The sequence below is a fragment of the Alligator mississippiensis genome, chromosome 4 (assembly GCF_030867095.1).
Source record: "Alligator mississippiensis isolate rAllMis1 chromosome 4, rAllMis1, whole genome shotgun sequence".
Taxonomy (NCBI): domain Eukaryota; kingdom Metazoa; phylum Chordata; order Crocodylia; family Alligatoridae; genus Alligator; species Alligator mississippiensis.
This window is the reverse complement of record NC_081827.1, coordinates 159,054,823-159,068,004: the sequence shown is the minus strand read 5'-3', so window position 1 is coordinate 159,068,004 and position 13,182 is coordinate 159,054,823. Positions and strand designations below refer to the sequence as shown.

Here is a 13,182-nt window from a genome sequence, read left to right as displayed (position 1 = left end):
ACATATGACATTAGAAGATCAGAAGGCATAAATTAAAGAATTAGCAACTATGTTCCAAAGCAATGGAAGCGGAGATGCTTTCTGGCATTGGACGGATTCTGAGAACTGGATCACAGAAACTACAATGAGGTAAAAATGCCATGCTTGCTGGGCTAGTAACTTGGGACACAGAAGCAGAAATGAATGTTGGTCCTCAATCTTTTCTCCATCTAGCACAAGCCACCTGGGGCCATCATAATACAGAGCTTCTAGGCACATTCTGAATTGGCTGTCCTTACAGAAGTAGAAGAGCACTTATGAATATGAATATATTAATGGGGAGGGGAAAGCCAAAGGGCATTAGATCAAGAGTTATTCTAACAACAGGGACAACAGTTCCAAAGTGCTAGGCAAATTTAAATCAAGTATGTGGAATTCAAAGAACTAAACTGGACAGATGCTATCATGGCCATGTCTCTCCAAGAAACGACTAACACAGAAGACCAGGTTACAGAACTATCTGGAAGAACCACCACAGCTACCAATGACCATATGCTTTTAAGTTACTGGATCTTATTTTTTCCATGTGCACTTCACTTAAAAAAACAACCCAACCCCCCAAAATAGAGTAACAAGGATCTATTGTAATGCACTCACTGGCTGTCCACATGTTCTGTTCTATCAATGTGCACTGACACCACCCTCAACTGACTCCCCACAGTGGATTAAAGCATATCACTTTTAATCTTTCACTCTTAGTAGCACGCTTGTTTAGCAGTGTTCCCACCACACCCCAGGGTACAGTACAGAGCAGTGGTCTACCTAACCCAGCATTTTATTTGAAATTACACTGACAAAAGGGCAAGGAATGTATTGGTAAAAACAACATACCTTTAACAAGTGTAAGTGGTATGCAGCAATGTTACAAAAAAGGAAGCAAGTTGGGCAGGGACCAAAATGAGAAGGACAAAGCAGACCTAACTACTTCTCAATTTAGATATAGCTATAATTCAGAACTATCATTGAACTGAGCTCTGCTGAGAGTTTCTTAAAATTAAGTCACCTTTTCACTTGTCCAAACATCAATTCTGGTGTCTAATGTTAAAAAACCCACTTCTGAAATGTTTGGCCTTGAGCAACAAACAGCTTTTGTTCTGTTATCCTGGTGGCAAGTGCCCATTACAGTACCTGGACTGGAATGCTAGGGTCAGCCCAAGCCCCTTTAATCCCACTAAGCAGATTCTTCAGTGGGACTGGTGTCATCAAATGACAGTAAGGGGTATATAGTCTGCACTTAATAACAAAAAAGAGATGGCAAACATTCCAGGTGAAAAATTAATTCTGGGGTGTCCGCCACAAAAATAACAGAACAAAAATCACCATCACAACTAGCATTCTTACCTGGCAGACTTAGAAATTAAGTGACTGGGTAAACCTAAATTATGTTATTCTCCTGCAGGTGCCCTTCAGTAAAAAAGTAAGGCATGCTAGTAAGAGTGAGGACTTAGGAGAAAGACAGGGTAGTGTGTCTTTCTGTGCAGAAGCGGAGGGAAATGTACTGCCGTTGCCTGTCTTATACTTGTCCTTGATAGCGGACCTCAGCCTTCAAGTCTGTGAAGCCAACATCCTTAAACAGCACTAAATCCACTGTAAAACAAATAGAAAGAAACTTCCCCACATACTTTTATTCACAGGAGGCCTTTACTACACACTGTAGGCTGACAAAGTCCTTAATGTTTAAACTCACAGATACTCCTTTCAGTAAAAGTAAACAGGGCATGGGGTAATTCAAACCCACATGCTGTACAGGAGCATGGAAGGAGTGGGGGGGAAGGGAGGGGCTGAAGGAACCTGCAAAAAAACCTCTCCTTTCCACAGGGTGAAAAGCTATTATACCACATTATTGTTAACTATATGCAAACTCTTTTCTACTGAATTGGAGCAACACTGTAGCAAGCTACCATCAGAGCCTATGCAGGCTAGGAACTTGTCACCTATTGTACAGGTTTCCCCTCACTTTATGTGGGTTCTGTATGTGCAAATGCGCTCTTATGCAATGACCCTTTTTATACCAAAAATTCGTTATATGCACAGTAAAGTCACTCTCACGCAATTGGTGCGGTGGAAGCCGCTTTGTGCGGTGCATTGTGGGAGTGACGTACACCAAAACAGTCTCCCATGTAGATCGCCAATCCTTGCTCATTGTCTGTGACACATGTTCCTGTAGTTGCCATTCCCATTATGATAGTGCCCTGTGCTTGCGTACTGTCTGCTGTTGGGGAGTACTAAAATTGTCTTGCAAGAATGGTAGAAATGGATCCGCAGGTCAGTACAGTTGAGGTACTGGAATGTATCTCGATTTGTTACATTGTGAAGTGGGTTCCCTTTATACGAATTCAAGTTATGCACCGTTTTCCAGGAACACGTGTACAGTATAAAGCTAGGGAAACCTGTACCTCCATCCTTGTTAGAGCCCTCAATTATACATCTCAGCAGTGGCAATTTGTTGGCTAACTGCCTATGTTACTGTGTGTGTTCTGGCATCTGTTATGAAAGCAGTATCCACCCAAATGAATGGAATAGTCAGAGCATGCCAAATATATGCAGCCACATTGAACCAGCTTGGACATATGGGGTAGGGCAGCCCCAGTAATGAAGTGGGTACCTATGTTGCTATTCAGATGGCATCAAAATAAGTCGCATCCATAAAGAACTACATTAGAGAGTGGGCAGTTCATACCACTGGAGGTCTATATTTATGCCTGAATGTGGAAGTTGAGGCAAAAAAAAGTTCCTATAGCCAAGGCTGCAGAAGGGGAGGCCTTCTCATTCTTCCTGAGAAAGTAAGACAGTTGGCTAGTTACCTCAGGTTTCCGTATATGAATGCATGGAGCCTGGGAAATGAGCAAGAAGACCTGGAAGTCCTTGTACAGTCACAGAACTATGATGTGACAGGAATGACAGCAACTAAGTGGCATAGATTACATGACTGGAGTACAGTCATGGATGGATATAAACTGTTCAGGAAGGAGAGAGGCAGGGGAGAAGGGGAGGAGATGCTCTTTGTGTAAAAGAGTTGTATGATTGTTCAAAGGTATAGCATGAAGCTGGAGACTGATGTCATGGTTGGTGTCTGCTATAGACCACCAGACCAGGAGGATGAGGTGGATGGAGGCTTTCTTCAAACAGCTAGTGAAGGTTTCCCAAAAACAGGGCCTGGTTCTCATAGGGGACTTCAAATCACCTTGACATCTGCTAAGAGGACAATACAGCAGCGCACAAGCAATCCAGGACATTGTTTTGGAGAGTGGTGGGGACAACTTGATCTGCTGCTCACAAACAGGGAAGAACTGGTGAGGAGTATAGAGTGGATGGCAACTTGAGCAGCAGCAACCATGAGATGATTGAGTTCAGGATCCCAAGGAAAGGAAGGCAGGAGAACAGCAGAGTACAGACCCTGGACTTCAGAAAAGAAGAATTCCACTCCCTCGGGGAACAGATGGGCAGGATCTCCTGGGAGGCCAGTCTGAGGGGGAGGGGAGGCCAGGACAGCCAGCTGTACTTTACAGAAACCTTTCAAAGTATACAGGAATGAACCAACCTGCTGTGCAAGACAACTAGCAAGTATGTCAGAAGACCAGCTTAGTTTAGCAGGGAACTCATGATGAGGGTAGTAAAGCACTGGAACAGTCTACCCAGAGAGGTTGTGGGCCATCCTTGAAGGTTTTTAAGACCCAGGTAGACAAAGCCTTGGCTGTGATGATATAGTTGAGGATGGACCTTCTATGAGCACAGGGTTAGACTAGATGACCTACTGAGGTCCCTTCCAACCCTATTTTCTATAATTCTATGATTCCATTTTAACACAAAAGAATTACCAATATTAAATAAAGGTTAAGATCTTAACAAGATCTATGGACTGCCCCTCCCTCATACTAGATAAAAGTTAAAAACAGTGCACTTAGAGAAATCCTTGTGTGATAATGTACTTAAAGCAATAACTAGTAAAATTAGCAGTTCTAGTCCTTTATTTTCAATATGCTCTAAAATATTAAAGTGACTAGTAAAAACTGCTAAAACATTCAGACGATTTGCAGATTGAGTTTTCAAAGTATTTCAAACCAGTTCTTACAAACCTACCTCACACTCCATTTCAGCTCAACGTTTTTATATCGGCACAAGGCAGGACAAGGTGGTACCTTACAGACGCTATCTGAAATCTCTCGGTTATCCTGTGAATCACAGTCACACTTAACAGTGCTAATATTATGCATCGCCCTTCAAAGGTTCTCAAGGCATCCTAGTGCGCCACAACATCCTGGCTGAGAACCACTACTATAGAATAACTCAGTGTTTCTCAACCAGGAGTGCCAAAGGTACCACTGCATTACTCTCATTAGGTATGCAAATACCCAAATACAATTCACAAGAAAGAGCCAGAGATTTCAAATAGGAATCCAGCATCACACACACACTGACCTACTGTGGTCTTTCAGAGTTCTCTGCAACCAAAGAATTGCTCTATTTTTTCCTATGGTCAAAAAACGAGAGCGAGCCAAGAGGCATGTTCTGAGGGATGCCTTGAAGCAAAAAAGGCCGAGAACCACTGAACTAACTCATTCAAGTGCAAGCTTGCCTTACCTTCTGTCTAACTTCAGACTAACACAACTAACTCTTTACATTTTTTATACCGGTACAAGATGCATGCCACTGTTTCCCGAAATTGTTTTATAGCCACTAGATAAGTTGCTCAAATGCCTGTCCTCAAGATCTTAAGAGATCACTTCACACTTGACTAGACACAGTTTAGATAGGTAATGCACCATTTTCCTTCACAAAAAAATTTAACTTACAGCAAAAATCAAGCTTTTGAATCCATGTCTGCAGTGCAGTCCAATGCGTACATTATTCCCCAGCCCTGCTCCTGGGAGGCAGCAGTGCTCCATCCCCACCCGCCCAAGCATACCCCCTAGGACTGATCCACATACCCCCAGCTGACACCCTGTGTTAAGGAATAGCTTCCATTTAGAAAGAATATACCCAGTAGTGTAAACTCTTTTCCTAGGGTCTAGACATATAATTAAGATGAAAAAAATCATTCATATCTAGTCACACTTCAAAAAACACAGAAATCCCAAGAAGCAGCAAACTGCAATTCAGTTAGCAATCAAAGATCTAGATAAGCAATTTCACCCCATCCTTCATAGAAGTAGGGTCGGAAGGGACCTTGTAGATCTTCAAGTCCAACCCCCTGCCTGGGCAGGAAGAAAACTGGGGGTTGGACTTGAAGATCTACAAGGTCCCTTCCGACCCTACTTCTATGATTCTATGATTTTACGAAGGATGGGGTGAAATTGCTTATCTAGATCTTTGATTGCTAAATGAATTGCAGTTTGCTGCTTTTTGGGATTTCTGTGTTTTTTGAAGTGTGACTTCCATTTAGGCCAGATACAGAAGTCCAGGCCAAAGAGAATACCAATACAACTTTCTACACATAAGAAAAATCATTAAAATTTCCCTAGCCCAGTTAAAAATAACCATTGGAAGTCACTGCCCTTCATTGCAAACTCTTACATACCAAGTCAACTAGCCTCACCAATAAGTACACAACACTTAAGTGTTATGTTGAAAACTAAGCAAAATGCACACTACCAAAATATACAAGTACGAAGTTCCTGTGCATCTGGGACATATATGTCATGCAATAAGAAAGAAAACTCAGATGGCTCTAACTTCCCCAGGATCCAACTAAAGGGGGAAAAAGGGGGGGGGGGGGCAGAGGAAGAGGTTTCAAATCTTGTGTAGGCAGACTACTATTCTCTTCCTTTTTCCTCTCCACACATCCCAATACACTTACTTCAAGACTTTTGGAGCTGAAGTCTTCACAGTCCTTGCTGACCAAAGTAGGGTTTCTACAGGACATTTGCTTCACATGAAGTATACATGATTTCAAGTCAGACTTCTCCCAAAGGATGAGTAACACACAAAATGTACTAGACGTACTAAGTGTAAACAGCTCTACAGTGTAAGACAGAACATTAAGTGAAGGAGCAACATTTGACTAAGCATCTGTATCCAAATACCCAGGCCATAGGGAGTTTTTAAAAGCAGCCTATACTGAAGGACTGTCTTTGTGACCCCTTAAACACAAGGCAAAGAAAAGGTATCCCAAGTCTGCAGGTACAGCTTCTCTATAGCAAAAGAAATCCTCATACAAAAAAGTTAAATGGTAATATACCCCACAGACTCTGCATCTTCTACTAACAGAATAAGTAAAAAAAATCAGAGCCAGTAAGGCTGCTCTCTCAGATCACGAAGGAACATGAAGCTCACAGTCAATTACTTCCCTTCTAAAGCACAGAAATATTAAGATTTTAAATAAAGGTCCAGGGGAAAAAAAAAAAGTAAGCTTTGGAAATATCCCAGTGCTCTCTGTTCTATTTTGCAAGATTTGAGAAATTTGCTGCTTGTAGTACTTGGTAGGCAAGAGGTATTGTTTGGACTTATTAGATAAGCAACATGAGGCATCCTCTATTCAAAATGTAAAGAGCGAGGAATGTCCAACCATTCCAGTGCTGCAACTGGCTAGATGCTCTATAATCCCCTCCTCCACAGCTCAGATTCTTCCTGGACTTCATTATTTTGCAAAATGGGGAGGACACCTTTTTCAGCGCTCATCATCATCTCCTTGAGTTCCATTTTCTTCCTCCATGTCTTTGGAAAAATTTGTAGTTAAGCCCTTCCCTTTCAGAAGATCAGACACTAACGAATGCGTACAAGCTACCAGAGAAAATGTATGATCTGAAGCACAACCACCTGGATCTAGGCATTTAATCTTTTTTAAAACCTTCATTCACCCCTGCAAAACCTCTCTCATTTCACAAACAGTGACCCTGCCAACTTGTGCATCACATACTAGATGGTCAGCAGTCTTAAAGGGAAACCACCTGATTTCCCTAGATTTATTTACTGAGATAGCTCCCATGCATCAGGGACAAGTAACTCCAATAAACTCCCTAAATCCTTTAGTCCCTTTGGAAGCACTTGTGTACACAAACACACATTTTAAATTACAGGAAGCTGTATTTAATATCCACGCTGATCAGAAACTGCAAGGGTACATTTTAACATAAAGAATAAACTGCCCAAACCACCAAAGGAATTTGAGCCAAAAAGGCCCCTCTCTCCACTACAAGGTCATAAGGTTTCAAACAAGCTTATTTTCATCCATTCTTAACAGAATTTAAGAAAAGACTAACTATACTGAGCCCAACAGAAGATGGATAGGAGAGGAACATAAAAGGAAGTAAATAGCACAAGAAGCCTTAATACACATTTCATAGCCAGGTCTAAATCTTACTTGCAATGGTTCCTGCAACAAAATGGCATTATTGTTCCTCAATTATACTAGTTTCCAAGCTAAATATTTTCAACTCTCACTTTAAACAGTATGAGCTGTAACAGAACCACAGTACAACTGCCCAAAAGCCTCTCTTTCCACTTCCCATCTTGAAATATCCCCGAGTCTGATGTAGGGCATGTGAGCCTGAAAGCTTGCAGAAATAAATACATACAAATGAATAAGAGACATGCATGCACACACACTTTTTAATTTTTTTCATTTTTGCAATTTCTCAGTTGGTCTAATAAAAAGGTATCATCTCTGAACCAAGAGTTCTAAATTTTTGCATTTCTCTTCCCACTGGATCAATTATCACCAAAGAAAAATTTTGGTGGAATAGTGTATGAGTGCCTGCATGCTTCAACTTCACTGGGTGACCACCTTGGCAGAAGCAAAGCCATGACCTCTTACTCCTCTTTTATAGCTGTATCAGGTCCCTCACAGCTGGAGTTAGAAAGATGGATCAAACAGGTTACATGCTAGGAATTTCCTTCATCTCAGTGGCTGACCTGCTGGTGCAGGCCTTATGGGATGGGAAAACGGAAAATGAAAAACATAGGACAATCTCAATTTATGCCTCTGAATGTTTGATGAAGCATGCAACACTACAGAATGGATCAGCAAAAAAGAAATTCTTTCAGAGTTAAGGATTCTGGAAAATACATTCCATTCAAAAGCAAAGACTTATTGAGCTCCCCCATGATTCTGATAACCAATTCAAATTCATTAATTCCTGCAAACCTTACACTCCTGTGTAGTTCTTGGGACAGAAGGAGCCAAGAAAGAACACCGAGATAAATTCTCCAGTTGAGCAGCTGTAAGAGAAATTAAAGGTACCATCCAATAATAAAGCAAACCAAACCTAAGCAGTCTGCATTCTGAGATTTTGCAAATCTTAATTAAGTTCAGTAGCTATCATACCTTGAAAAAGCAATGAGGCAAATGTTGAAGCAAGGGATATGCATGCACCCTCCTCCCCCCTCTTTTCACTGCTGCTGGTAACAAGACAGAATACACAAGGTTTCCTAGCCAGGGGTGCTTGGATGGACTCTCCAGAGACTAATGTTAGCAAGTGACCACTTTCAGAGACATGCAAATACAAGGGGAAAAAAAGCAGCAAGTCGCAGACCTAACCAGTGTGGCACCAGAGAGTAAGTTTGCAAGTCCTATCACATTCTGCTCCCTTTATTCTTGTGTTTAAGTGATATTCAGAGAGCTACTGACAGCTGCCTGAAAATCTGAACAAAAAAAGTGAAAAGGGTAGAACCATTAAGCCTTATGAATTAGTAAAAAAAATAGCTACTTCTTCCCCAATTAACAGGTATGAACTCAAAACTGGATTTATGTCAGGTCTCAAACACTCACACTCGCCAATGTATTTTTAAAAAAGGACAATGAAATCACTGTCCAAAGCTTCAAAATAAAATGCCTCACTGTGAAATCAAACTCCAGTAAGCCTTGAAAACTGTCCCCTGCTCCTTCCGCTTCACCAGAACCAGGACATTCAAAAGCCCAGCCTCCAAGCAGACTTAGGCTGCCATCACATCCTGTGTCCAGCCTTACAACCCATCCCAAAAAATGCTGACCCTTATCCATTGCATAGCCTGAAGTTTAAATTGATGCTACTTGGATTTAAAATGTCACAGAGGGCACAAAATCCCCTTCAATTCTGGCCGAACACAGTTCCTGGACCTGACAAGCAAAATTAAAAGGAAGGGAGGAAGCAAGTCTGGTCAGAGTTCAGACACTTCTCTGCACCGATTATATAAAGGGGATTGTGCAAACTGATTTCAGAAATAGGTCAGAGAAATGAGAAAGCAAATGAAAAACAGATGGCGTTACATGAAAGGAAATGCAGAAAGGGAAAAAGGACAGTGTCCAAGACTAGAAAGAAATGTCCAAAGAATTCTCAAAATGAAATCTTTCTCTAAAACTCCACAGCCATCAAGGACACCCCATGTTCTGATAAACTGAAATAAATCAGGATGAAAAGTGAAGATAAAATTACTTTAATTCAAAGTCTACAGCTCCGAACTCAAGACACTGCTCACCTCCCAGAATCTTTAGTTCAGAGGTGTCAAAATCATTCTGGGAAGAGCACCAAACTGCATTTTTAATTATGGTCTGGAGGATGGGATATAAATTTAGGACACATTACCCTTAATCCATGGTGAAACTCCCACTGATATGTGCAGAAAGTCTGCACAAAGTTTAAGGGGAGGAAATGGCTCATGTACAATAAAGGAACTTTTTTTCCTTCATCATTTTGGCACCTGCAGCCTCTCTGAAACAAATATGTTCATGTTTAAAACTGTGATTCGTTTCTTCCTTACTGTTTTTGTAGTCTATACCTTCCTCTCCCCTTTAAGAAATTCATTCTTTTGCAGAAACCCTCAATTTCCCAACCCAACACTTGTCTTATACCATACCCTAAAGTGAACATAATAATTATTGACATTGGATGTCAGTAGGCTTTAGCTGAAAATAGTTAGATTTGAGCAGCTCATATCCCCATTGTCATTACTTCAGGCTAAATAAAGACTGAGAAAGTCAGAAGTGCATTACTTTACATTTAGTCACAGTGGATGCTGTCTACACGTGCACTTTAATGTGCATTAGCCTATTTTAATGCACATTACATAGCATGGTTTTAAGTGAGGCTTTAGTTAACGCGCATTAAGACAGGCTAATGCACATTTTCTTAGTACCTCACAAGGGAGGTACTAGGTTTAATGCTCATCAACTAACGTGTGTTAATACACGTATATAGGAACCCAATGAAATGCTTATCTTCACAGCTGGGGAAGAAGGAAGTAAAAGCTTACATTCACTATTTCTGCAGAATCTAGATCGGGGTGGGCAAAATGCAGCCCATGGGCCAGATGCGGCCTCCCATGCCATTCTAATCTGGCCTGTGGGGCCCTTAAAAATTTTAGAAAGTTAATATTTATCTGCCCCTTGCTGCCTGTCATGCGGCCCTTGATGGCTTGCCGGAACTCAGTAAGCAGCCTTCTACCCAAAATAACTGCCCACCCTAATCTAGATGTATGCTAGTGGCCTGCATACAAGTCGCTGAGAAGTCCAATTATAAAAGTCACTGCTCTTTTTCCAGGGTTCTGCCTATATTTGGAGGGACCTCCAGCCCCCCCACTTCATTACTCCAAATACACTTTTTTCAGCCAGTATTTTCACCAAAAACCACTTACCCATGTTCCTACCTGATCTCATCATCCTAAAATGCAATTCAAACCAAAATAACCTTGGAATTAAGATGGACCCAATTTAGCTGCAGAATCACTTTGCTTCATTTCACATCTTAGCACTCAACCAACCACCAGTCTTGGTATTTTTACTATTTAGACTATAGGTTTTACTCTGATATGGATAAAGGATCAAGCAACACCAATGGAATGTAAAGAAATAAAATAAATACTATTTTTTAGAGTTGCACCGATACATCAGGTCCATATCAGATAAGCACCAATAAAAGGAAAATTCACATCATTGGCAACTGGATTTTTTTGGCCGATAATGTCGCTGATAAATGTTGAGAGGAAGGGGCAGACTGAGGCCCCATGGCGAGGGAGGGAGTGGGGCTGGGGCAGGTGCTGCCAGGGCAGGGTACAGGACAGAACCACAGGCCACTCATCTGGGGGGCAACTCCCACCACTGCATGCAACCCCGGGAGAGACCGGGGGGGGGGGCGCGGGCGGCACATGTCCCCCAGATGTGTGCACAGGGCAGGCTGCTTGCTCACTGCAGACTTGGGGCTGAACCAGCCTCTTCTCAGTGGGGGGGGGGCTAGGCCCAGGCTGTGCTCAGGGCTGGCAGGGTAGGGCAAGCAGCAACAGCGCTGGGGGGGCCTACAGCAAATTTTGGGGTGACTATAACCCCCCCCCCAGGCCCAAACACAGCCCCACTGCTGGGAAAAGGCTGGTGCAGCCCCCAGCCTGTAGCAGCAGCCCATCCTTGCCCCACCCACAGATCTTGAAGAAATGCCCCTAATAACTGCCCCACAGTGTATGCAGCAAGAGGGAGCACTCCCCCCCCTCCCCCCCCCGGAACTAACTGTTGCCCTGGCTGTGCAGCACCTAGCCCAGCCCCACTCCCTCATTCTACCCCTCTGTCCCCCTCGATGCCCCTTCCCCCCCACCCCCAACAGACTTACCTGCTCTCCAAGATGCCGGGTTACATATCAGCAATTGGATCAGTGTTAATAAATCAGCCATCAGGCCAAAAAAAATATTTATTGGTGTACCCCTACTATTTTTGGAGGAACAGTTTAACTAAAGCTGTAGTGGACTCAGATTAAACTAAAAATGTTCGAATCAAGATTAGATAATTTTTCAAAAAGGCCTGTTCTAACCAAAAGAGGTATGGCACTCAGGTAAGTCCTATGGCTTGCATCACCCAGAGATCAGACTGGAAAAGTATAACGGTCCCTTCTGGCATTATAATGCAAAACCAAAGTAAGCATTTGTCAACCTTACACCTGTATCTTCCATCTAGCAAATTTCTTTAACTTTCTCATTCCTCTTTCGCAGCTTCCTCCAAATCTTATCTAAATATTGCCCCTCTATTCCATTTCTTTGAGCTGCCCCTTCTTCCAACTCAATTTTACTTTGTTCTCATAATTTCTCCAACATTTCCATCTCTTACTCCTTTCCACTCCCATTCTGCTCTTTAACACACACACACACACACACACACACACACACACACACACACACACACACACACAGCCAAATGAACTCAAAACCTCTGCTTCAAAAACCCCAAATACCCCCCAGCATGGCATGAAGAGAGTGCTTAACTGCTGAAAACAGCAGGAGCATGTCTTGGAAGAGACAAACCCAATTTACCAATTTATGGAACTAAGAATCCCAGGCACTTCCAGAACTAGAGCTGTCAGATGTTGTGATATCAACTCATGACAAATCCAATAGTTCATTAGATGAAGATAAATTAGAAAGAGACCAGAAAAGAGAAACAAAAATAGTTACAGGACTAGGAAGCATTAATTCCCATTCTTTCAACTCCTCTTTTTAAGTAGTCACTCTGGAGAAAATTGAGGTGGGATTTAATAGTCTTGAAATACGTGAAAAGTGGTTAAAAAAAAAAAAGAAAAGATAGTGACAGATGGGACAGGACAAAAAGCAATTATCTTATTTTGTAACACAGAAAACTTATGTTGGATATTAGGAAGAACTTTCTAACTATGAGGGTAGATAGGTAGTGGATTACCCTAAGAAGCTGCTATCTCCATCACTAGAAGCTGTAAGAGTATGTTTGCCAATTATTTTCATGATTTGGCTTAGAGAGGGAAAATAGTCATCTGAGCAGTGCTGGATTAGATGACCTTAAAGTCAAACCCTGTCCTGTTTTTCTAAGTTCATCTGGAAGATGCCTGCTATTAGCTGGACTTTCAGTGAACTATGGATTTAAGAGATGGCTGGGGAAATGACAGGGGGAAAAAAATTTTGAAAGACTTCTGAAAACTGCCAAGTCTATGATAATTTTCTGGATTAAGAATTAGACAAAAGATACTTGTAGTAATAAAGGATAAAATTCACATGGAAGTAGACTTCAACAGAAGTCTGAACTAATTGCAGACTCGGGCAGACAGTACTTACTAATGTCAGGCCAGATGTGTCATCTTCCCAAAGGAAGACTAAAAGCAATTCTTATGAAACGCTACACTGTGCAGAGACCTCTGTTGCTAAAAATATATGTCTCCTCCTTGCCCCTGGCAAGTATCTCCCTAAACCCTATTTTTCATTCCCATTTTCAACTACTGCATA

At 41.9% G+C, this 13,182-nt stretch overlaps 1 protein-coding gene across 6 annotated transcripts in view; it reads right to left on the bottom strand.

Moving 5' to 3' along the window:
- KANSL1 (KAT8 regulatory NSL complex subunit 1) overlaps positions 1-13,182 on the bottom strand; it is a 170,555-nt gene that overhangs the window by 78,414 nt on the left and 78,959 nt on the right. The gene's annotated exons all lie outside the window — the stretch shown is intronic.